This window comes from Camelus bactrianus, chromosome 18 (genome assembly GCF_048773025.1).
Source record: "Camelus bactrianus isolate YW-2024 breed Bactrian camel chromosome 18, ASM4877302v1, whole genome shotgun sequence".
In the NCBI taxonomy this organism is placed as follows: Eukaryota; Metazoa; Chordata; class Mammalia; order Artiodactyla; family Camelidae; genus Camelus; species Camelus bactrianus.
In genome coordinates, this window is record NC_133556.1 from 40,552,586 (window position 1) to 40,577,321 (window position 24,736).

Consider the following 24,736-nt stretch of genomic DNA (forward strand, 5'->3'; position numbering starts at 1 on the left):
CCCTAAACAGCCAGACTCCAGGTTCCTCTGGGTGTCCAAGGAGGGGGCTGCTGCCTCCACTGAAGCAGTTTGGGCACTTGGGTGGCCTAGTTTTTTTTGCTGTGGAAGACTGGCCCGGTTGTAGGACATTAAGCATCTGCAAGGCCCTCACCAGGTACCCACGGTGGTCCCAGGACTGTAACATCCAAGTGTTCCTTTCCAGCCACGTATGCAAATGACCCTCAAGGGGTTAGTATTAATCCTCGGTGAGAATTATGAAAAATTATATGGTACCTCCATCCCTTCTGGCAAAGGAGGGCCCCTTATTTACAAATGACCACAAAGTGTTAGCACCGCATTTTATTAGCAGAACATGTGAACACGTGGTGACAGTGACGCTCACCTGTTTGCTTCTGCTTCCCAGTGCAACTTCAGCCTCCATCAGAGGACCTCAGCTGCTCCAGCGAACAGGGCCTTCTGTACAGGGAATGTGCTCCTCCTCGAAGCATAGACAAGAAGCAGCCCTTAGATCTCATCAGGTGAGCTGTTGTGGAGAGCACTCCAGTGGGAAGGGCTCAGGGTTGCCCTCATGGCTTCTGAGTGTGACAGTCCTCCAAGAGTGTTACCAACCAGGAAGCTCACAGGAGCTCTGAGCTTTGTTGCCCCAAGGTTTACTGGAGGCTTTATTACAAAGACATGATTTATTGGGTCACTACTGACATGGCTACCCCAAACACTAACTGTAAGTCAAAGCCCTAACATTTGATGGTCTCTCCTGATGGTCAGTCACTTGTCACAAAGCTCAAAGCCCCACTCCTCTAATCACATGGTTGGTGTCTCTGGCTGGCCAGTCCCCATCCTGAGTCATCTCATGAACACAAGCCATCCAAGGGTCCACCATGAATAGTAAAGAGACTCCTATCTTGGGAAATTTCAAGGCTTTAGGGGTTGCCGTCCAGGAACTGGGAACAAAGACCTACCAAATTCTTCATTAAACAGGAGTAAATGTTAGGTTTCACTTAAATTATAAAATAAGAGAAGTATTCTCACTGCTTAGCTGTATCTGCTGTTCGACACCGTTTCACTACACCACGTGACTGTAATGTCGCTCTCAGCATGTGTATTCTCAGAGCATCAGCGCCGGCTGCTCCCCGGGAGCTTATGCTGTTTGTGCAAGGCTGCTGGGAGGAGGGAGGCCAAGGAAAACTGAGCAAACAAAAATAATCGGGCTAATAAGGAAACAATTTCAGATTGAAATGAAGGAAATAATACAGTATTGAGATGGGAGACTTGGGGGGAAGTGAGTCAAGAAAGCGATCTTTGAGTAGGTTACATGTGAGCTGAGATGGTGATAAGGAGGCTGGACTTTGAGGATCTGGGATAAGTCACCCCAGGAATAGAGGCAGCTTGTCCATTGCCCCGAGGCACAAATGTGCTCAGCAGGTTTGAGGAGATACTGGAGCCAGCGCTGGTGAGAGTGATGAGACGCGAGGTTTAGAAGGGCATCAGGAGCACAGAAAGTAGTGTAGACTCTAAGTGCAGTGAGAAGCAGTCATGATAGTTTAAGCACTAAGGTAATTTTCTCTCATGTTTTGCAAAGATAATGTGGAGAATGAATTGCAGGGACCCAGGAAGCAGGGAGGCCTGGTAGGAGGCTCTTGGAGTGGGCCAGATGAGAGATGGTGGGAGCCAGGGAGAATGCGTTTGGGGAGTGGAGCTGACAGGATGCAGTTATGGGCTGGCTGTGGATGGTGAGGAGAAGAGAAGGGTCAAGGTAGCCCCAGGTCGGCCTGGAGCCAGGTGCCTGATCTTCCTAATCTCAGTGCCCCATTCAGATGCCCACCTACTTGGGCAAACCTCTTAACCTTCCAAGTGAGGGTTTTAAATCATTGAAGTCTTTTTGTTTGTTTCACATTTTATGGAAAGATTCAAACACGTACAGAAGTAGAGAGAACAGCACAGCCAGCCTGTCTGTATCAGTCACCCAGCTCCAGAATTATCAACTCAGAGTCACTGTTGTTGCATCTTTCATCTCCACCTCCTCCCCTCCTCCACTTCGTGATCATTTTGAAGGCAATCCTACATAGCTTAACCTTTCATTAGTGAAATGACAAGGTCTCTTTCAAATACAATTGGAATATTCATTTTTTTTTAGGGTTACAAAATAATTCCCTGATTGTCACAAAAATACACTTTTAAGCAGTTTTGGGGTTGAAATCAGGATCCAGACTAAGTTCACACATTGCAGCTAGCATATCTCTCAAGTGGGTTCTAATCTATAATTTTCCTGTTTCTCATTTTCCTTGAAATTGCTGAGGGATTTCTCTATTTCCTGTTTGGTTGATTTCATTTTCCCCTGTGGTTAGACTTATTTCTCCATCCTATGTATTGGCTTTAGCTAAGTGATTTGATCCTCCCCTAAAAGCTTGATCTGATTGAGGTTCAACTCTGTGCAAGAATATTTGTTATATGAAGTTTTGTACTCCTGTCATAAGGTACATAATGTCCAGTTGATTCTCTTTTTTGTGATGACAGCAGCCAATAATGATTGTCACCCGGGATCATTATTTCATAAGGGATTTTATTTCATGTGGTCATATTCTAATTTCCTCCCACAATTATCAGCAGGATCACAGTCATGAAGAGGCACTTTCTCATTAACCCGGATTATCCTGTAGAACAGTTTTAAAAGAGGAAGTTTATATATTTGTAAATATTTAAAGTTGATACATTTTTCTATTGTTTCTAATGTTTTTTTCTAATGGAGGTACTGAAGATTGAATCTAGGACCTTATGCTTGCTGAGCACACACTCTGCCACTGAGTGTACCCCATCCCCCTTGAGATTCATATTTATATGATATATTCCTTCTGTTATTTTTGTTTTATGTTATACAGAATTTGATGGCAGGGCAATGGGTTTGATGGCTATTTAATCATTCTTTATGGGCTTTTGGGGTTGGTGTGTGTGTTTGTGTTTGTAAAGAAAACAATTTTCCCACTATTTTAAGTATGTTTTGTAAAGGAAATTATGTTGATCTGTTCCCTTCTCCTGGTCCATGTATTCCCTTGTTGCTTCCCACTAGTGGCCCCTTGAGCTCTGTGACAAGACTAGCATGTCGTTAATCCAGGTTGAAGGAGATCTGAAGAGATTTATTCAAGGAGATGAAATTTGTAGACAATGAATTGGAAAGTATTGAGAAAGTTATTCATTAGGAGAAGGTATGGGGTTGAATTGTTAAGCGCAGAGAAATCTAAGCTATGAACCACCAAGACAATTATTAACTCCAGGAAAAACAAAGTAGGGAATAAAAAAGTAAGCCTAGCAGACAACTTGCTACAGCTGTGAACAGTCTGTACAGAGTCCTAATAATGTAAAGCAAGGATACTGAGCTGATCAAAATTATAATGTATTTGTATCAAAAGGTTGGAAGAATGAAGGTTTGGGTGTGTAGAGGAGATGTGGTTTGAAAGAGAGCTTAATATTCATTTTCCAAAATAGAAAGTTAAATAGGTGATACATAAAGCTGAAAAAGTCAGTAGGCTGTGTTACAAGGATATTAGTCAGAGATAGGGAGTTTTTATTCCAAGAGTCAGCAGTAGGAGCTGAACATTGTTGCTTCTGACCAGGAAATGGGGCGGTTGTTGGGAACTGCTCCTTTTTACAATCGGTGTTCGAGAACTGTTTGAGTCTTTAATGAATGTATGGTATAAGTTTGATAAAAAGAAATCAAAGCTGAATTTTGAAAAATTGATGTTAAGAATTGGGGTGTTTTTGACAGAGAGAGATAACAATCAGACAAAACTACATTTGAAGGGATCCTCATTATTTCTAGCCTTTCAGGAAGGACTAGGGGGCAGACATCTGTTTAAGGTTCAAAAGTTCTTTCTGACATTCTTGCCGACATGTAACCTTTGGAAGTAATGAACTCTCCGTCATTGTAAATATGCAGGCAGAGGCTGCCTGACCAGCTCTCTAACTGTAGCAGGGTGTGTTTACCATTGGCCAGTTGGAGCAAGTAACTTCTAACATTCTTTCAGTTTTGAATGTGGCATTTTCAGGATGGATAGTTGATAAGAATGTATTACAAAAAGCTTAACAAGAAAGAGTCCAAGACATCTCAAACCCATTGCCAGGGTTTTCTCTGCCAGACACCATCCTGAGCCTGCCATCTGTGAGCCAGGCCACAAAGACCAGTCACATGAGAATGAACACACTTTGTCCCTCCTATCTGATTTGGCATCGGGCTCAGCCATTTTCCCCATGGAATGGTCCACGCCCAGGTCTCTGACGATGGAGCTGGTCTCACAGCAGCCCTGTGAGCGCTGGTCCAGCCCTAGGGGTTCCTGCGTGAAGTTTCTCAGGACTCCAGGCTGTTCTCAGAGCTGAGTCCCCCCTAGGCTAAGCCCTCGGAGCTCATCTCAGCTCCAGACTGAGCCGGAAGCTTCCGAGAGAACTCAGAGCTGAGGAAAGTCACAGGTTTTACCCAGCACTGCCGCGTCAGCAGTGCTCCAGCTGAGGGAAGTATCAGCAGCAGCAAACACACCTGAGCCGCCGCCTCATTGTTCCGCCTCATCCCTAAGCCCTCTGTGTCTGCCTGTCTGTGTCTGTCTCCCTTTCAGGACCAGCCTGGCACCGCTTCGTGCCCTGCCTCCTTTCTTCTAATCTTGCCTCCCTGGCCTGTTCCGTCTACTCCAGATTAACTGAGTAACATTGAAGGGTTTTTGAAACCTAGGAACAGCCGACGTGCTAGATACAAAGAATACAGGGCAGTTCCTTACTCAGCCACATCCCTCCTGCCCTCTTCCGTTCCCACATGAGTTTTATAAATATTTTGTCAGAGAGACATTGCAGTCCCAGTTGTTATCATTATCAGCCATTTCCTTATTATCTGTGGTTTACGATGCATTTGCTCCAGGGAAGTTCCCGAGATAAGGCAGACGCAGATGACTGAGCCAGTAGTTGAAGTCCACTTGTGTCAAGCCTGTTAAGAATGATTTTTGGTGGGATTTGTTGAATGTGCCAGACTGTCCAGTGAGTGGTGATGATCCCCTGCATCTGCTCCGGAGTCGGCCTCGTCCCCTCCTTTGCTCTGTTCTCATTTATCTCTCTTCAGCAGGTGAACCAGTGATCTGTGTTTCTATGATACGTAAAATACTTCTTATTTCACGGTAGAATTTGGGGGCTGCTGTGAAAACGCATATGTTTTAAGTGTGAATTGAGTCAGAGGTTTAAACTTAAAGCCCCCTTGATTTAGAATCAGAAATTAGTATGATGGAAGGAGGGTATAACTCAGTGGTAGAGTGAATGCCTAGCATGCATGAGGTACTGGGTTCAATCCCCAATGCCTCCATTTAAAAAACAAATAAATAAACCTAATTATGCCCCACCAAAAAACAAAGAAAAAAGAAATTAACATGAGGATGAAGCTACAGACTGAATATGTGTGTCTTCTGAAACTACCTTCTGTCTTTCTGCAGGAAATTCTACGGAGAGAAGGTCGGAATCTACTTTGCTTGGGCTGGGCTATTACATTCAGATGCTCCTCCTGGCAGCAGTCGTGAGGGTGACTTGCTTTCTGTATGTATATTTTAATCAAAATAACTGTACTTAGAGGTAACTTCTCTTTATTCCTTGTTACGGTGCTTACTTAACTTAGAATGACATTCTCCAGGAGCATCCACGTTGCTGCAAATGGCCCTATATTGTCAGTTTTTATAGCCGAGTAGTTTTCCATTGTATAAATATACCACTTCTTTAGCCAGTCATCCGTTGATGGACATTTAGGCTATCTCCATGTCTTGGCTAATGTAAATAGTGCTGCTATGTATATTGGGGTGCAGCTGTCATCCTGAAGTAGGGTTCCTTCAGGATATATGCACAGGAGTGGGATTCCTGTGTCATATGGCAATTTTATTCCTAGTCTTTTGAGGAAACTCAATACTGTTTCCACAGTGGCTGCACCAAACTGCATTCCCACCAGAAGTGTCGGAGGTTTCCCTTTGTCCACAGCCTCTCTAGCATATGTCATTTGTGGATTTTTGAATGATGGCCATTCTGACTGGTTTGAGGTGATACCTCATTGTACTTTTGATTTGCATTTCTCTGATAATTAGTGATATTGAGCATTTTTTCATGTGCCCATTGATCATTTGTATGTCTTCCTTGGAGAATTGCTTGTTTTGGTCTTCTGCCCATGTTTGGATTGGGTTATTTGGTTGTTTCTTAGTAAGTCATATGAGCTGCTTATATATTCTGGAGATCAAGCCTTTGTTAGTTTCATTTGCAAAAATATTCTCCCATTCTGTAGGTTGTCTTTTTGTTTTACTTAAGGTGTCCTTTGCTGTGCAGAAGCTTGTAAGTTTCATTAGGTCCCATTTGTTTATTCTTGCTTTTATTTCTATTGCTTGGGTAGACTGCCCTAGGGGAAGATTTCTGAGATGTATGTCAGATATTTTGCCTGTATTTTCTCCTAGGAGGTTTATTGTATCTTGTCTTATGTTTATCTTGCTGAAGAGACTATCTTAATTCCATTGTATATTCTTGCCTCCTTTGTTGAATATTAGTTGACCAAAAGTATTTGGGCTCATTTCTGGGCTCTCTATTCTGTTCCATTTGGCTGTATGTCTGTTTTTGTACTAATACCATGCTGTCTTGACGACTGTAACTCTGTAGTATTGTCTCAAGTCTGGGACAGTTATTTTTCCAGCCTCTTTCTTTTTTTCTTCAGTAATGCCCTGGAAATTCTATGTCTTTGATGGTTCCATATAAATTTTATTGTGATTTGTTCTAGTTCTATGGAATATGTCCAGGATAATTTGGTAGGGATTGCATTAAATCTGTAGATTGCCTTGGGCAGTGTGACCATTTTAACAATATTGATTCTTGCAATCCAAGAGCATGGGATACCTTTCCATTTTTTAAAGTCTTCTTTAATTTCCTTCACCAATGGTTTATAGTTTTCTGTGTATAATTCTCTCACGTCTGTGGTTAGATTTATTCCTAGATATTTTATTACTTTGGGTGCTATTTTAAAGGGGATTGTTTCTTTACTTTCTTTTTCTGTTGACTCATCATTTGTGTAAAGAAATGCAACTGATTTTTGAACATTAATCTTGTAACCTGCTACTTTGCTAAATTCTTCGATCAGCTCTAGTAGTTTTTGTGTGGACCTTTTAGGGTTTTCTATATATATTGTCGTGTCATCTGCATATAGTGACACTTTTACCTCTTCTTTTCCAATTTAGACCCCTTTTACTTCTGTTACTTTCCTGATTGCTGTGGCCAGGACTTCCAAGACTATGTTGAATAGGAGTGGTGATAGTGGTCATCCTTGACTTGTCCCAGATTTTAGTGGGAATCTTTTGAGGTTTTCACCGTTGAGTGCTATGCTGGCTGTAGGTTTGTCATATATAGCTTTTATGATGTTGAGATACGTTCCCTCAATACCCACTTTGGTGAGAATTTTTATATAAATGGGTGTTGAATTTTATCAAAAGTTTTCTGCATCTATTGAGATGATCATGTGGTTTTTGTCCTTTCTCTTGTTGATGTGAAGTATTACATTGATTGATTTTCATATGTTGAACCACCCTTGTGTCCCTGAGATGAACCCCACTTGAGCATGATATATTATCTTTTTTATGTGCTGTTGGATTTTATTTACTAGTATTTTGGTAAGGACTTTTTTCATCTGTGTTCATCAGTGATATTGGTCTGTAATTCTCTTTTTTGGTGGTGTCTTTGCCTGGTTTTGGTATCAGGGTAATAGTGGCTTCATAGAATGAGTTTGGGAATATTCCTTCTTTTCAATCTTCTGGAAGAGTTTGAGAAGGACTGGTATGAGTTCTTCTTTGTATGTGTGGTAGAACTCCCCGGTGAAGCTGTCCAGTCCTGGACTTTTATTTGTAGGGAGGTTTTTTATTGTTAATTCAATTTCATTCCTAGTGATCCATTTGTTCAAGTGGATAGTTTCTTCTTGATTCAGTCTTAGTGGACTGTATGTTTCCAGAAACTTGTCCATCTCCACAAGGTTATCCATTTTTTTTCCATGTAGTTCGTCATGATATTCTCATATGATATTCTGTATTTCTGTTATTTGTTGTAATTTCTCCATTTTCCTTTCTTATTTTGCAAATTTGTGCTCTCTCTTTGTTCTTCTATGTGAGTTTGGCCAGAGGATTGTCGATTTTATTTATTCTTTCAAAAAACTAGCTTTTGGTTTGATTGATTATTTTCTCTATTTTTTTAATCTTTATTTTATTTATTTCCTCCATGATCTTTATTATTTCCTTCCTTCTGTTGAATTTTGTGTGTTTTTGCTCTTCTGTTTCTAGTTCTTTCAGCTGGTGGGTTAGATTGTTTATTTGGTATTGTTCTTCTTTTTTGAGGAAAGACTGCATTACCCTAAACTTTCCTCTTAGCACTGCTTTTGCTGTGTCCCATATGTTTTGTGTGGTTGTGTTTTCATTTTCATTTGTCTCAAGGTATTCTTTAGTTTCAACTTTGATTACATCATTGACCCATTGGTTTTCTAATAGCATGTTGTTTAATCTCAATGCTTTCCTTTCTTTCTCCTTTGTTTCTCTGAAGTTGATTTGTAGTTTCCATGGCATTGTGGTCAGTAAAGATGCTTGAGATAATTTCTATCTTCTTAAAATTGTTGAGGCTTCTTTTGTGACTAAGTACATGATCAATCCTAGAAAATGTTCCACACACATTTTAAGAGATTGTTTATTCTGTTATGGGGGATTGTAATGCTCTGAAAATATCCACTAAATCCAATTATTCTCTTGTATCATTTAATTTCTCTGTTGCCTTATTTATTTTCTGTCTGGAAGATTTGTCTAGTGATGTTAATGTGGTGTTAAAATTTCTGACAATGTTTGTATTCCCATCAATTTCCCACTTTATCTCTGTTAGTAGTTGTTTAATGTACTTAGGTGCTCATGTTGGGTGCATATATATTAATGATTGTAATATCTTCATCTTGTATTGATCTTTAATCATTACAAAATGTCTTTATTTATCTTTCTTTATGGCCCTTGTTTTAAAGTCTATTTTGTCTGAAATCAATACTGCTACACCTGCTTTTATGGCATTTCCATTTGCATGGAATATCCTTTTCCGTCCATTCACTCTCAATCAATATGTGTCCTTCTCCCTAAAGTGTGTCTCTTGTATGCAGTGTATTGAAGTTTCTTGTTTTATTATCCAGTCTGTTACTCTGCCTTTTGACTGGAGCATTTAGACCATTAACATTTACAGTAATTAATGATAGATGAGAGTTTATTGCTATTTTGAACTTATTTTTGCAGTTGATTTGGTATTTCTTATTGGTTCCTTTCTTCTTCCTTTTGTGGTATGGTAATTTTCCTTTGTATTGTATTTAGTTTTTGTGACTCACTTGTAAGATTTTGGCTTGTGATTACACTTTTTTGTAAGTCTGTTAACCAATTACTGTAACTGTGTGTACTAAACAGATATTAATGTAATCTCAAACCCATCCTACTGAGAACAAGATTTAAAAAAAAAAAGAAGAAAGGAAAAATACTCTCACAGTCATGAATTCTCATTTCTGTAGCATCCTGCTTCTTTCCTATTTAGAGTAGACCTTTCAATATTTCTTTTAGCATGGGTTTAGTGTTGCTAAATTCTTTTAGTATTTCCTTCTCTGTGAAATTCTTTCTCTCTCCTTCTATTCTAAAGGATAGCCTTGCTGGAGCAAGTATCCTAGGCTGCATCTTTTTTTTTTCATTCAGGACTTTGAATATATCTTGCCACTCCCTTCTGGCCTGTAGTGTTTCTGTAGAGAAATCAGCTGAGAGCCTTCTCTTGTAACTCACTCTTTGTTTTTCTCTTGCTGCCTTTAGGATCATTTCTTTATCCTTCAGTCTGGCCATCTTGATTTATGATATATCTTGGCGTGTTTCTCTTTGGGCTCTTCCTGTTTGGGACCCTCTGAGCCTCCTGTGCTTGGGTGTCTGATTCCTTCTTTAGGTTTGGGAAGTTTTCAGTCATGATTTCTTTAATTCCCTTTTCCATCCCCTTTGTTCTTTCTTCCCCTTCTGGAACCCCTATTATGCATAGATTGGCATGCTTTATATTATCCCATAGGTTCCTTATATTGTTTTCATTGTTTTATATTTGTTTTTCTCTCAGCTGTTCTGATTGGGTGCTTTCTGTTGTCCTGTCTTCTAGGTCACTTATTCATTCTGCTGCATTATCTAGCCTGCTTTGTACAGCCTTTAGGTCAGATCTCATTTCAGCCAATGAATTTACCAATTCTACTTGGCTCTTCTTTATAGCTTCTATTTTGTTTTTGATATATTTTATGTCTCTAAAGACTATCTCTTTTAGTTCCTTCAGTAATTTGATCACTTCTTTTTTGAAATCTTGATCAAGTAGGCCATCAATGTCTATTTTATTGATCGTTCTTTGAGGGGATTTCTCTTGCTATTTTAATTGGCAGGACTTCCTATGCTTCTTCATTCTGCTCATATCTCTCTGGCCCTGTGGCTTAAGGAGTATCAGTTATCTATTGTGGTCCTTAAAGGAGTTTATTTATTTATCTAAAGCCTATGTGGGAATAAAACTTAAAAGAGAGAGAGAGAGAATTTTAAAAGAATGGAGGAAAAGAAGGTTTGAAAACAGTGTATAATCAATAATAGAAGAGCAAGTTGAAGCAGAATAGGAATCGAGTTGAGATATCTTTTAAGAATCTTAATAAAAAGAAGAGAAAATTCAAAATACAGTATTTGAAACCTGTGACTAATAAATAACAGATCAAAACCAAGAGAATTAAAAATGAAATGAGAATTGTAAACATATAGAACTGTTTAAAAATAAAGATTAAAAATTTAATAGGAATAAAACAGATATAAAAAGATTTTAAAAACAAAGATGTGTTCTCCTAGAGACTGTGTGCTCTTAATGGTTTTATTGAGAGGCCTTTGTGTCTTCGCCCTGTTTCACAAACTCACCTTGCTCTGTTTGCCCCCTTGTCTGTGCTGCTCACAGTGTCTGTCGGCAAGAAGATTGCACCCCTCCAACACTGGGTCAGGTGATCCTCCCCTTTGTGGTGGGTGGGTGGGTCACTCCCCCTCCAGATGCTGCAGTCAGTGCTGGGCCAGTTGCTCCATATGTGGGCTCAGCTTCAAAAGTAACAGCTTTATGGAGATATAATTCACATACCATAAAATGCAGCCTTTGAAATTGTGCATTAGTGTTTTAAGTACATTTCAGGGTTTTGTAGCCATCACTCCCAAAAGGAACCAGTACCCTTTAGTAAGTCACTCCCTAAACTTCCATTCCCTTAGACCCCAGCAGCCACCACTCTACTTTCTGTCTCTACGGATTTGCCTGTTCTGGACATTTCATATAATAGAACCATACAGTATGCTGCCTTTTTTGATTGTCGTCTTTCATTTAATGTGACGTTGTCAAGGCTCATCCATGGTGTAGCATATATTAGTACCCAAAGTCCTTTTTGTGTTCAAATAATATGCCATTGTTATAAATACACCACTTTGCTTATCCATCCATCAGTTGATGATGAATAATTCTGCTGTAAATGCTCATGGACAAGTTTTTGTGTGAACACATATTTTCAGTTCTTCTCAGGATATATCAAAAAGTGGAATTGCTGGGATGTATTCTACTTTTAACATTTTGAGGAATTGCTAAAGTAGTTTTTAAAGTGACTGCACCATTTTATATTTCCAGTAGTAATGTATGAGGAGTACAGTTTCTCCACATCCTCATCAACACTTTTTATTACCGGGTTTATAGATACATATTTATATATCATATATCATATATATTTGTCATCCTATTTGGTATGAAGTGGCATGTCATTGTGCTTTTGATTTCTGTTTCCCTAATGCCTACTGATGTTGAAAATCTTTTTATGTGCTTATTTCCCATTCGTATGTGTTCTTTGGAGAAACATCTATTCAAACTCTTTGCCCATTTTAATTGTATTTGTCTTTGTATTGTCATGTTTTAAGTCTCCTTTGTCTATTCTGGATAAAAAGTCCCTTATCAGGGAAAATATTGGAAATATTTTCACCCATTCTGTGGATTGTCTTCTTACTTTCTTGATGAAGTCCTTTGAAGCACAGAAGTGTTTAATTTTACTGAAGTACAGTTTACTTGATATATTTTCTTTTGTTGTTTGTGCTTTTGCTGTCATATCTTAGAAGTATTTGTACTTCAAAATCCTGAAGATTTTCTCATTGTTCATTTTCTAAAAGTTTTATAATTTCAGGTCTGTGATTTATTTTGAGTTAATTTTCATAAATGGTGTTAAGATAAAAGTTCAGTTTTCTTTCTTTCAGGTGTATGTTCAGGTGTCCCAGCATCATTTTTGTAAAAATTACTTTTTCCCCATTGGATTGTCATGGAACCTTTATGAAAAATTAACTGGCTACATGTAAGAGTTTGTTTATGGACTCTCAGTTCTTTTCTCTCAATCTGTTTGTGTGTCCTTTATGCAAGTACCACACTGTATGGATTACCATTTTGTTACTGAGTTTTGAATTTGGAAACTTCAAAACTTTGTTCTATTTCAAGATTGTTTTGACTATTCTGGGTATCTTGCATTTCCATAGTTTTAGGAACAGTTTGCTCATTTCTCCCAAAAAGCCAGATTTGCATTGAATCTATAGGTCATTTTGAGGACAAATGCCATCTTAACAATAATAAGGCTTCTGATCCATGAACACAGAAGAGCTTTCCATTTATTTTAGGTCATTTTTAACTTCCATCACTAGTATTTTAGTTTTCAATATACAAGTTTCAGACATTTTCCTCAGTTTTCACATATTTTTCTTAATATTCCTAAGTATTTTATTCTTTTTGATGCTATTGTAAATGAAAATGTTTCCTACATTTTATTTTTAGATTATTCACTGCTGTTGTATAGAAATATAATTACTTTTTTATATATTGATTTGTGTCTTACAATTTTGGTCAAACTATGTTGTTAATTCTAATAGTTTTTTTTTCTCTCTCTCTCTTTTTTCTTTGTGGATTCCTTGTGATTTCAATGTATAATATCATGTCATCTGGAATTGAAATAGTTTTATTTCTTTCTTTCTAATCTAGAGGCTTTATTTTCTTTGTCTATTTGCTTTGACTAGAACCTCTAGTGCAATGTTGATTTGGGGAGGAAATAATTCAGCCTTTCACCATTATGTATGATCTTTGCTCCAGGTTTTTCATAGATATTCTCTGTCAAGTTGAGGAACATCTCTTCTATTCCTAGTTTTTATCTATTATTCTATTAATATGGCATATTACATGAATTGACTTTTGTATGTTGAAGTGCCTTTGCATACCTGGATACATCCCACTGAATTGTGGTCTATTTTATATGTTACTGGATTGGATTTGCTTGTATTCTGTTGAGGACTTTTGCATTTATATCCATAAGAGTTAGTCTTTAGTTTTCTTGTGATGCCTTTGTCTGGTTTTGGTATCAGTGTGATACTCGTGTCATTGAATTAATTGGGAAGTGTGCCCACCTCTTTATTTTTAGACGAGTTTGTGAAGCATTTTTTTGTTTGTTTGTTTTTTGTTTTTGTTTTTTCTTTAAGTAGTTGATGGAATTCACCAGCAAAGCCATACGGGCCTAGCATTTCCTTGTGGGAATGTTTTGGATTACTATTTCAGTCACTACTTATTGTAGGATTATTTGAGATTTCTATCTCTCCTTGAATTAGATTTAGTCACATATCCTTCTAGGAATTTATCCATTTCATCTAGATTATCTCATTTATTGGCTATACAAGTATTCATGGTATTCCCTTATATTCCTTGTTATTTTTGTAAGGGCAGTAGTGACATCCTTCCTTTCATTTCTCATCTTAGTAATTTGAACCTTCTCTCTTTTTTTGTTCAGTACTAGCTAAAAATTTGTCAATTTTCTTGATCTTTTCAAAGAACCAACTTTTCTTTTTGTTGATTATTATCTGTTCTTCATCTATTCTCTATTCCATTTATTTCTGCCTTTACTATTTTGATTAGAATATTTAATTCATTTACATTAATGTAATTTCTAATCAGGTTGAAGTTACATCTGCTATCTGCTTTCTATATGTCTTTTTATTTCCCCAATGCTCTATTACTACACTTTTTTGTACAAAGTAGGCATTTTCAAGTGTGCCATTTTAATTTGTTGTTTATTTTATCTTTTTCTTCTCCTTCTCCTCCTCCTCTTCCTCCTCCTCCTTCTCCTCCATTGCCCTGGAAATTATTATTAACATCTTGTTTTAAACAATCTAGTTCACATGAATGCCAACTTAATTTCAATAGTACACAAAAACTTTGCTTTGGTATCAATCTTTTCCCTCCCCCTCCTCATGCTGTCACTGTCATACAAGTTACACCTTTATGCATTTATAAGTGCATTTACACTGTTTCATAAGTATTGTTTTATGTAGTTGTCTTTTACATCAAATAGAAGAAAACACGTACATGTAATACTGTATTTATACTGTTTTATTTTCTTACTCATGTAGTAGTGCTCTTTATTTTTCAGGTGAGTGTCTTTTCATTTACACCTGCTGGACTATCCTTAGTATTTCTTGTAGGGCAGGCCTGCTAGCAATGGATCCTTTCAGATTTTGTAGGAGTGTGTTAATTTCTTCTTTTTTTTTTTTTGAAGAATCATTTTGCTGGCTATAAAATACTTGGTGACAGTATTTTCCTTTTATCACTTTGACGATACCATCCCACTGCCTTCTGGTCTCCATGGTTTTTGATGAGAAATCAACTGTCTTACTGAGGAGCCTTTGAATATGTTGAGCCTCTTTTCTCTTTCTGCTGTCAAGATTCTTTCTTCTTCTCTTTTGACACTCTTAGTCTGATATGCCTATTTTCGATGTCTCTATGTTTATACCACGTGGAGTTTGTTGAGCTGCTGGGATGTACAAATTAATGTTTTCATCAAATTTGGGAAGTTTTCAGCCATTATTTCTTTATATACTTTTTCTACCCCTTTTTTTCTCTCCTTCCTTCTGGCGCTCACATTATATGTGTATTGGTATTGTTGATGGTGTCCAACCTATCTCTGACACAGTGTTCATTTTTTTTCATTCCTTTTTCTTTCTGTTCCACAGACTGGATAATCTCAGTAGTTTTAAATTAACTGACTTTTTCTTCAACAAGTTCATATCTACAGAGAAATCTCTTATTGAATTTTTCATTTTAGTCATTATATTTGTATCTCTAGAATGTCCAGTTGGTTTTTAATGTAAATTTTATCTATTGATATTTTCTGTACAATGAGATGTTCACATACTTAAATTCTTTAGGCATGGTTTTGATTAGCTCTTTGATCATATGTGTAATTCCTTATTTATGTCTTTGTCTAGTAAGTCCAGTGCCTGGGTTTCCTCAGGGAGTTTCTATTGACTACTTTCTCCCCTGTGTTATGGCCAAACTTTTCTGTTTCTTTGTACATCTTGTAATTTTCTGTTGAAAAGTGGACATTTAAAATATTACAATATGGCAGATCTGAAAGCCAGATTTTCCTCATCTCCAGGGTTTATCGTTGTTTCCATTGTCATTGCTGCTGCAGCTATTTATTTAGTTACTTTCCTGAACAAATTCTGTAAAGTCTGTATTCTTTATCATGCATGGCCATGAGATCTGTATGTGTGCAGAAAGCCTAGTTGTCATCACTGTAATAATGATTGGACAGTGAATTCTTTCAATGCCTGGAGCCAATCGTTTGAGCTGTTGCCAGGTGGCTGTGTGCCTGTGTGCTGAGGGATGCCCTAAGCACCGGCAGGCAGTCTGCAGCTATTCTGTAGCCTTTAGTTCTTGCTTATGCAGAACCTCAAGTTCAGCCAGAGTTGAAGGCTTAAGATTTTCTCAGATCTTTCCTTGCCATGTGCCACACATGTGTACGGCCTTCTACAATTCTCAGAATTTTCTGGAGCTATTTAACCCTACCTCCACCCCCAGAAAGTCTCAAAACTCAATTTTGCCTTCTAAGTTTCCTAGTCAGCATCTAATTAGCCTGTACTGGTACCACTGCATCAGGCAGTTGTAAAGTTACTCACTGCTGATTGTTTTCCACAAACACTCTGGGGACAGGCTGTTTGCACAGCATGAGTTTGAGATAGGTGAATTAGTGACAGCTCTCTGGGGGCGGATTTTTTGGGTAACTTCAAATCACTTCTGCCCCTTCCTTGATTGTGAGACTGTTGCTTTTAAAGGCCACCATTTAGGTGAGGATACGGGGATGGGGGTAGATCAAGTTACGATATGACAAAACTGACTATCTTTATGGAGATTTAGCTGTTATTTTTTCTCAAATAAACATTCCCCGTATTGCTGGAAGCCTTGGTTAAATTTCCAGAGTTCTGCAGAGGTTAATTTTGACAAATTTTGCCATTGTCATTGCTTAACAGAGGAGTAAGTTTTCCAAGATTTTTACTCAGATATTGTAGAAGTGTATCCCATTTGCATTTGTTTTTAACTGAGTTACTTGCAAGAGTAACTAATTCTACAGCTCCAGCCCCATTCACATAAGAGTCCATCTGCATGGCTTCTCCTACAGGGAGAAGTGTGCAACCTGTTGTCCGTTTGTTGTTTTACTTATTAAAGTGTAGGGGTTTTTAAGAATATGCTCATGAATAGCCCTTTGTCATTTTTACACTTACAAATCTTCCACTAGTCTGTGGCTATTTTTTTCCCTTTCTTTTAGTTGTTTTAATGAAGTTCTCAGTTTTAAGGATTTTCAGTATAGCAATATGTGGATGCTGATTACACGGGTGAGGCATTTAACTACTGTCTAAACCTCAGTCTTTGCTCTGATTCACTGTCTAGAACATCTGAACATATCTACTGAACCCCATATACCAATGGACACTGACAGTCCTAATTAAAAAAATGCTTTTTAAGTAAAGCAAAAAATATTATCTTTGACACTGGAAAAGACAAATTTCAAATTTACTAGCTGATCTTGTTTTCTGTGATCATTAGCTACATCATGTTTATAGAGCCGAGAGGCATATTGAGCTACTGATTTTATTTCATTGGATTTTAGAATGTAGAACACATTTCAGGACCACTTATAGCACCATATGTGTATCTTTAAGGATATGTACATATGATGATGTCTTTATTATAAGTACCTTATTTTATTTTAAGTACCAACTGCTGTGAACCTCATTAAGGAAACCTTGGAACTGCGGGACTGAAATTTTTCACACCACCACCATCCAGTAGCATCTCTTTTGCACTTAGATGTTGTGTGGCAGAGTATTTTTCTGCTCCCTAGAAATGATCAATGTTGAAGGGGGAAAAAAATCCCTCTTCTAATAAATAAAGTCCAAATCACATATTTATCTGAACAATGGCCACCATTTTAGTCCACACCAATCCATCTACTCATACTGACTCAGAATCCTTAACACAGACAATCCACAACTGTAGTCAGGGTCCTCAGCCCACGTTGTATCCCCTCCCCATTCTTTGTTGATTCTGACCTACTTTTGTCCAACACGTCCTGCCAGCCTCTTCGCTACCTTACTGCAGTTTATAATTTTTACCTTTGAGTCCCAGGCTGTGCCTAGTGATTTCCAGAGAAACGCGAGACACCTGGCTCATCAGGAGGGGTGGGGAGGATTTCAGGAATCTATTACCCAAACTCACTTGCAGATCAGTAAGTGGCTGTTGTGAGCATTCCTTCTAGATCTCTGCCATGCCCGCTGCATCCACCCCAGCAAAATAACGTAGCTCCTCCACCCACCTTTGCCTCCATTCATCTGGGTTTCTGCTTTAAGTGACACTCAGAAGCTGCTGATGGGCATTATATATATATATTTTTTTTTATTTGAAGTATAGTCAGTTACAATGTGTCAATTTCCGATGTACAGCACGATGTTCCAGTCATTCATATACACATATATATGTATGAATTCCTTTCCATATTATTTTTCATTAAAAGTTATTACAAGATATTAAATATAGTTCCCTGTGCTATACAGAAGAAATTTATTTTTTTAGCTATTTTTATATATAGTAGTTAATATTTGCAAATCTCAATCTCTGATGGGCATTTTTAAAGCCACATCTGGAACCCTTGTTGCAGAAGAGTCTGAGAAATATATTTTCAACCTCATAGCATTTTGGTTAGGAAGTTGGAATAAAGGCTGAGCTGGCTCACCTAACTTGTCTGCCTTTGTGAGTAAAGAGGTCTGGAGATTCAAGGCCCAATGAAATGTCCCAGCCCTTCAGTAGCAAACTCTTAAAACAACCAAAATGCTCCCATCTGCCAGAGTATGACTTGTCCTTAGATACTGCTGGCCATAACCACCAACGCTGTCTAATGTATCGTCTTCGTCTGGTGCACACTTTCTTTAGATGTCTAATATCCTGATTAAGAGGACAAGCTGGTTTGGATTCCCAAGGTCACAGGCAGCCTTCTGCCTGACTTTGGTGTATATATGTTCATTGAAGAGTCCTCTCTCAGATCAGCTAGAGCTGCCTGGTGTGTGGCTTGCCAGAGAATGTGGGTATATTGCTCCCCACCAGAGTCCTACCAGTTGTTTTATTGCAGGAAGAGAGAGAGCAAAAGAGACAGAACAGAAAGTTCTTGTCCAGCCTCAAGCACAGTCACCCCTGCCCAGGGCTCTTGCTCTGGGACACGAAGAAGTACAGGTCAGCATCAATGTGGCCCTGGTGTACTCCAAAACATGGTGTGGTTTTACTGGGCTATCTGTGTCTTTCATGGACCCTGCAAAGTTCTCCCCATTTGTGAAATGGGGTACTAAGGAACTCCCACCCATGCCTGTAGCTCCCAGGGTTTCCACCCTTATGGGTTTTGAGGATTTGCTGGCAACTCATTCTTTTTCACCAGGTCATTTCTCGGTTACACGGCAGTCCTGTGACTTCCTCATCAGAACTACTCCTTAAGTTTGGGATTCAGTGAAAGATGCCATTCATGTTCAGGGAGGAGGAGGAAGACAGCACAGATCAGAATTGCTGTTTTGCTTTTTTTGTTGTTGTTGTTTTCATAAGCCGTCTCCAGTTGTCGAATAGACCCTGAGCAAATGAATGACTGTTACACTCCCATTTGAAGGATGAGGAAAATGACAATCAGGGAGAGGAGGCAAATATCCTGAGGTCCCAAAGACAAAAAGGGATGAGCACAGAATAAGATCCCTGCAAATTTCTTGGCTGTCATCAGCCTTTAAGTCAGTGACAGAGTGCAGTGTGTAGTAGTAAAGTTGTAGCGTGCATTTAGAAGGGTGCAGATATTCTTGTTTTAGTTGATACAATCACACTGTTTTGTCTGGGACTCTGAAAAAGAGAAATGGGTTAGAAAATGTTGGTTTCTCATCCTTGGTCCTTCCTCACCCTCACAGATATGGACCCTTCCATCTGTAGCTGGAATAATACAGCCCCAGCCTTCCTGTCTCATGAGATCAGTACTCATTCATTTCATCCCTGCCCACCTGTAGGTGATAAAGCACAGCATGATTTTCATGTCCTGCTTCACTGATTCTTGTGAAATTAGGTGTTTGAAGATAGGAAGTCATGAAAGGAAGCTGCTTTTTTTAAATAATGTGCAGTAATTTTCTTAGCAGTGTAGGAAATTGAGGATTTTCTTCATTGAAAATCAATAGAGATTTCAAGAATATCTGTATTTCTGATGTGTAGATTAAAATGACAAAATCTAGAGGGATTACAGAAACACAAGGAAGATACAAAAAGTATCTTTAAAGAGCTTTCCTAAGACTGGGCTTGTAAAGAGACTGTTAGTTGACAGAGACCCTCTTCTCACCCATAGTCCCTCTCCTTAGGTTGCAAAGGGCCAGCGTTTCCCCTGTGTGCAGTCCTGGTGCTTCAAGTGAGTTGTGGGGTAGGGCGGTGCACATGGTGCTGCCTTCAGTTTGACCATCCTAAGTAACCTCTAACAGTCAAGGGGCGAGTGTGATGCAACGGCATGAACCATGTGCCATGCTCTCCGGGGTGTGTGCCCATCTCAGCTCATCCCGGCTCAGGTGACGGCAGAGCAGAGAGTGGTGGCAAGAGGTCAGCCATGAGTAGCAGGGAGCACCTGTAGTCAGCTGGGACCCAAGAGGCTAGGAGTTCCAGGTGGAAATCCCAGGACTTCCCACAGCTCATTCATGCAGCTTATACTTCTCCAGCACCTGTGATGTGCTGGTGCTTCCTTTGTGAACAGAACCAAATCCCTGTCCTCCTGAAGTTGATGTTCTAGTGGAAATAAGAAATGATACACACAGGAGCAGATCCTGGTCAGGACACATGAGTGCTGTCTATTTTGGAGTGCACAAGGTGAGATCCTTTGGGAGGGAATGTATGATACAGGAAAATGTGGGGGAGAGGATGGCCATATCCCAGGTCATATTTGGGTCCCTGGGATGCACCTCACCAAGTGTGGGTCCTTGGTTTGCCCAGCAACGAATTCGAGAGCCACAGTTCAGTAAAAGTAGATTTATTCAGAGAGATATATACATCATAGACAGAGTGGGCTGTTTCAGAAGGCAACAGAAAGGCCATGAGGCATGGGGGTTGGGTGCTCCAGTTTAAAGTAAAAGTAGATACACGCTCCACAGACAGTGTGTGGGCTGTCTATCTCAGCAGAGAGAGCAACCACGAGGTGTGGGATTGTTAGATTTTATGCACTCAGTATCTTCATATGCTAATAAGTGGGAGGAATATTCCAACTGCTTTGGGAAAGGTGTTGGGATTCCCAGAAATTGGGCCACCACTCACCCTTTGACATTTTATGGTCAGCCTTGAACCTGTCCTGGGACCTGTGGGAGTGCCATTTAACATCCTGCTGTATTTCGGTGAGTGTGTATTGAAGCTCAAGATCTACTGGGAGTTGACTTTTCCACCATCTTGGTGCTAAAGGCTGTGCCATTCCTTTATTGGATTTGCCCGTCCCCTTCCTTCCTTTCTCATGAGGGAACTCTGGACTGATTGCACAATTGCAGAGCAGGGGACACAGCGGAAAGAACTTCATAAGTGGAAGGTGGAAGGCAGTGTTGGCAGTAGAATTCTCAAGTCAATTACAAAGTAACGGTCTTCTTTTTGCTGGGGGTACATGGTGTCACATGAGGGAACTGTGAGCCTTGGATACTGTAGTGAGTGGGTGGCTCACTGTGTATACTGTGTTGCTTCTTAGGCGGCCGGAGGACAGTTGGCTTATAGGTGACCCATTCCCTCAAGCAGGGGTCTCTTTGGGGATTTTCTGCATGTGAGGGTAACATGGGTCACTTGGGGGGCAGGACCAGCCATTCACAGCTTGGTCCACAGTCACCTAGTGCCCTCAAGGCTTTCACCCCATGGATGCGTCACCTCCCCCTGGATGGGGACAAGGGCACAAGTGGTGGGGCAGCTTCTCAGTGGTGGAGGCATTGCTCTCCAGACCCAACACTCAACAGCGTGGACCCCTGGTGTTGGCCACAGTCTTGGCTAGATGAGGCTGTTCGGTAGCTGAGCTCATGAGACGCGGGTGCCATACTTCCATTCTCAACAAGAGCTCTAGTTTTGAAGGTTCTGGTTAGACAGCCACAAATACTCCATAGCCCATAAACAAAGAACTGTCTCCTTCACTCGGGGAAGGGCACACAGAAGGAGAACGGATCATCCCGAGAGCAGGAGAGGCCAAATCCGTCCTGCCATCAGGGATCTGACAGACGAGCCAGCTCAGTTCCTCTTTCTAGTTGTTTACTTGGAGGATCTGGGGTATTTGGGTGACCTGCAAGTGTCAGGAATTAGTACACGAGGGCTTTGTAGATTTTCTGGTCCGGTGTTAACTCACCCCTTTGTAGCTGTTGTGCAAGGAAACAAAACTTGGTGGACCACAGGCCATGGCCTCTGCTCCCTGGTGGAGCCAGGGGATTACAATGTTAACTACGACTGCAGGGGCATCATTTCTATGTTGAGAGGCCAGATGGCCTTACATAACTCTCATGCTGGATGTCTAAGTTGCAGAGGGAAACTGGATTCCATCCAGCTCTCCAGCCAAGGAGGATACCAGAAGTGGCCTCCGCCAACCACTGTGAGCTCTTTGCCTCCACTGACAGCAGCATCTATAGCAAAAAGCTGGGCTGCCACCTGCGTTTCCGAGTAGACATCTGAGTACCCACAGCAATGGCCTCGTGAGGGTTGGTGTGCCCAAGGAAGCTGTGTGTGAGATGGAGGGAGCAGTGCCTTGGTCAGACAACGGGCCGGCAGGCAGGCAGTGACATCTGTGCAGCGCAGGCCCCATGGATATGAGCCAAAGGGAGGCGGGTTTTGGAGCAGGGAGCCTGGGCAGTGCCGTGTTATTCGTAAGAAGATCCTGGGCTCGGGATCCACGAAGTCATTGGCTTGATTCCTGACCTAACCTTCATCTTGGGCAAATGTTTGAAGCTTTCTGTGACTCTGTTTCTTGGTGTCCCAAATGGGGACAATAGTAGCAATTACCTCTGAGAGTCAGGATTGCCTTTATAGTTGTCATTTCATTACACTCACAGCAGCCCACGAGCACTGTTCTAGGTCCCCCAGTTTACACGTGCCAGACGGGTAACCTTTTAATCAGTAATCACGCAGCTAAGAATGGTCAGAACCAGCATTGGAATTTGATCCCTGTGTCCAGATTATTTCTATTCTCACCCAGTATTACTGGAAAAGTAGTAAAGTCAGAACAAACACTGCTGGGAAGTGGGTGCTTGAAACATGCTTGTCATTGGGGAGTGTTGAGTTCACGTTCCTCACAGCCCATCCGAGGCTCCCTGCATCTCCGGCTGCCCCTGGTGGAGTCTGCAGGGCTCTGGGCAGCTTCTCCTTGATCTCTACCCCCAAGGCTCTCTGCTCTCTACAGGTTAATTCTCAACACTGACTGCTCAGTAGAGCCAATGTCTAAAAACAAAAAAAAGGTGGGGAGTGTATGGCTTAGTGGTTGAGCACTTGCTTAGCATGCAAGAGGTCCTGGGTTCATTTCCAAGTACCTCCATTAAAATAAATAAAGCTAACTACCCACCCAAAAAAGGAAAGTATTTAAAAAACAAAAAACAGTACAAAGGCCCCACTCCAAGCTGGGGCACACTATGTTATAAAGGCTCCCAGATGCTTCCCATGTGCAGGAGGGTGAAAGCTAGCCCTCTACAACTCTTCTCGTGAGCTTGTCCACTCACACCCATTAGCCTCTTGAAGCAGGGAAATTACTTGGCTCAGGCTAGAACTTTCTCCCGATTTCTAGACTTTTATTTGCCTACTGGACATCTCTCCTGGAGCCCACAGGCACCCAGCCAGAACTGAATCAGTTGTCTCCTCTCACGACTTGCCCCTCTTCCTGCCCTTCTTGTTTTAGGAAATGGCACTATAACTTAGGACACTGCCAAAGCCAGAAAGCTGGCCGGCATCTTTGACCTCTTCCTGCCCTTCCATCACACCTGTGGCCAATCCGTCCACCTGCTGAAATGTTTTCTTCTCTCTCCTCCTGGCAGGGCCTCAGCAGGCCTTCACATGAACCTGCCAATAGGTCTCCCTGCCCCTATCTTGTCTCTTTCTAGATCACTTTGCATGTCTCCTCTACCTTGGAGGCACACAGAGTCCTGTGTGATGTGCACCTGTGATCTCTCCACCTGGTTGCCTCACCTGCCTCCCACACCCTGTGATCACTTCTAGACTATTTGCAGTTCCTGGAAGTGACCTGGCTCTCTTTGGCCTCCCTCCTTTGCATGTGCAGCTCCCCAGGGAGAAATGGCCTTAACATTATACCTTCACCTGATCACTTCTAGGGCATCTCAGAACTCACCACAGTGTTTCCCTCCTCTGGGAGAGCCTTGGATACAGTTCCGGCTCTCTGCCCCGAGCACCAACTGCTGAATGTTATCCAAGCCCTCTTAACACGCCTCCTCAGCCATCATTTCATGATGAGTCCTGTGCACCTAGAAGCTCCCAGAAGCAGGGACTGTGTCTTTTTTCTCTTTATTCTCAGAGCATGGTAGAGACTCAGATATAATGGTGGAGGGAACAGTGGTTATTCTGGAATTTCTCTAGAGTTAGGGCCTAGGGGTAACAGTCTGGTTGGAAGAAGGGCTTAGGGGATTTACCCTGAGGCCACATTTTTCAATAAACATTTCATGTTGTTTTTGTCTACTATTTGAAGTTACGAGTCTTAAAACAGATTGACGATTTCTAAAAATTACTTTACCGAAGATTGAGGAAAATGGCAGTTTTCCATATTTAAGAATATTATTTTAATTTTGTGTGACTGGGGTGGTGGAAAATAGAAATGCAAGGGTTATTAAAGCATTGTTATCCCCTTCCCCACCCTCAGGTCCTTTGGACAGAAGAGACAGGGATGTGAGGAGAAGGCTTGGAGGGTGGACCGTGCACTGCTTTTAAATTGTGACAGTTACTTTTACTTTTTTTAATTTTCTTTTTTAATGGAGGTACTGGGGTTGAACCCAGGACCTTGTACATGCTTAGCACGTGCTCTACCACTAAGCTATACCCATCCCCCTGATATTTGTGTTTTTAGTGGGCATAATGTGCAGGTAGCAGGTACTTTAGCATCAGACACAGTCACCTGCGTCTGACCATCACGTTAATACCTTTTTCATGAGCTAGAGAGCTAGTCTGTTTCCAGAAGTTCAATAAATAATCTACATTTTCTTTTTTCTTAAAAAAAAGGCATTAACTCATGTTTCTCTTTAGTATCGCCTATAAATAAATGTGATTTTATTAACCGTTTACCAAAGTGTTAAAGGTAATAAAT

At 40.5% G+C, this 24,736-nt stretch overlaps 1 long non-coding RNA gene across 1 annotated transcript in view; it reads left to right on the forward strand.

Moving 5' to 3' along the window:
• Nucleotides 1-423: 423 nt before the first annotated feature.
• The window catches only part of LOC141573855 (uncharacterized), a 33,387-nt gene continuing 9,074 nt past the window's right edge, over nucleotides 424-24,736 (forward strand). Inside the window, exons 1-2 of the long non-coding RNA XR_012500183.1 lie at nucleotides 424-518; nucleotides 5,460-5,559. This is a non-coding gene — a long non-coding RNA (uncharacterized LOC141573855). The remainder of the gene's footprint in view (nucleotides 519-5,459; nucleotides 5,560-24,736) is intronic.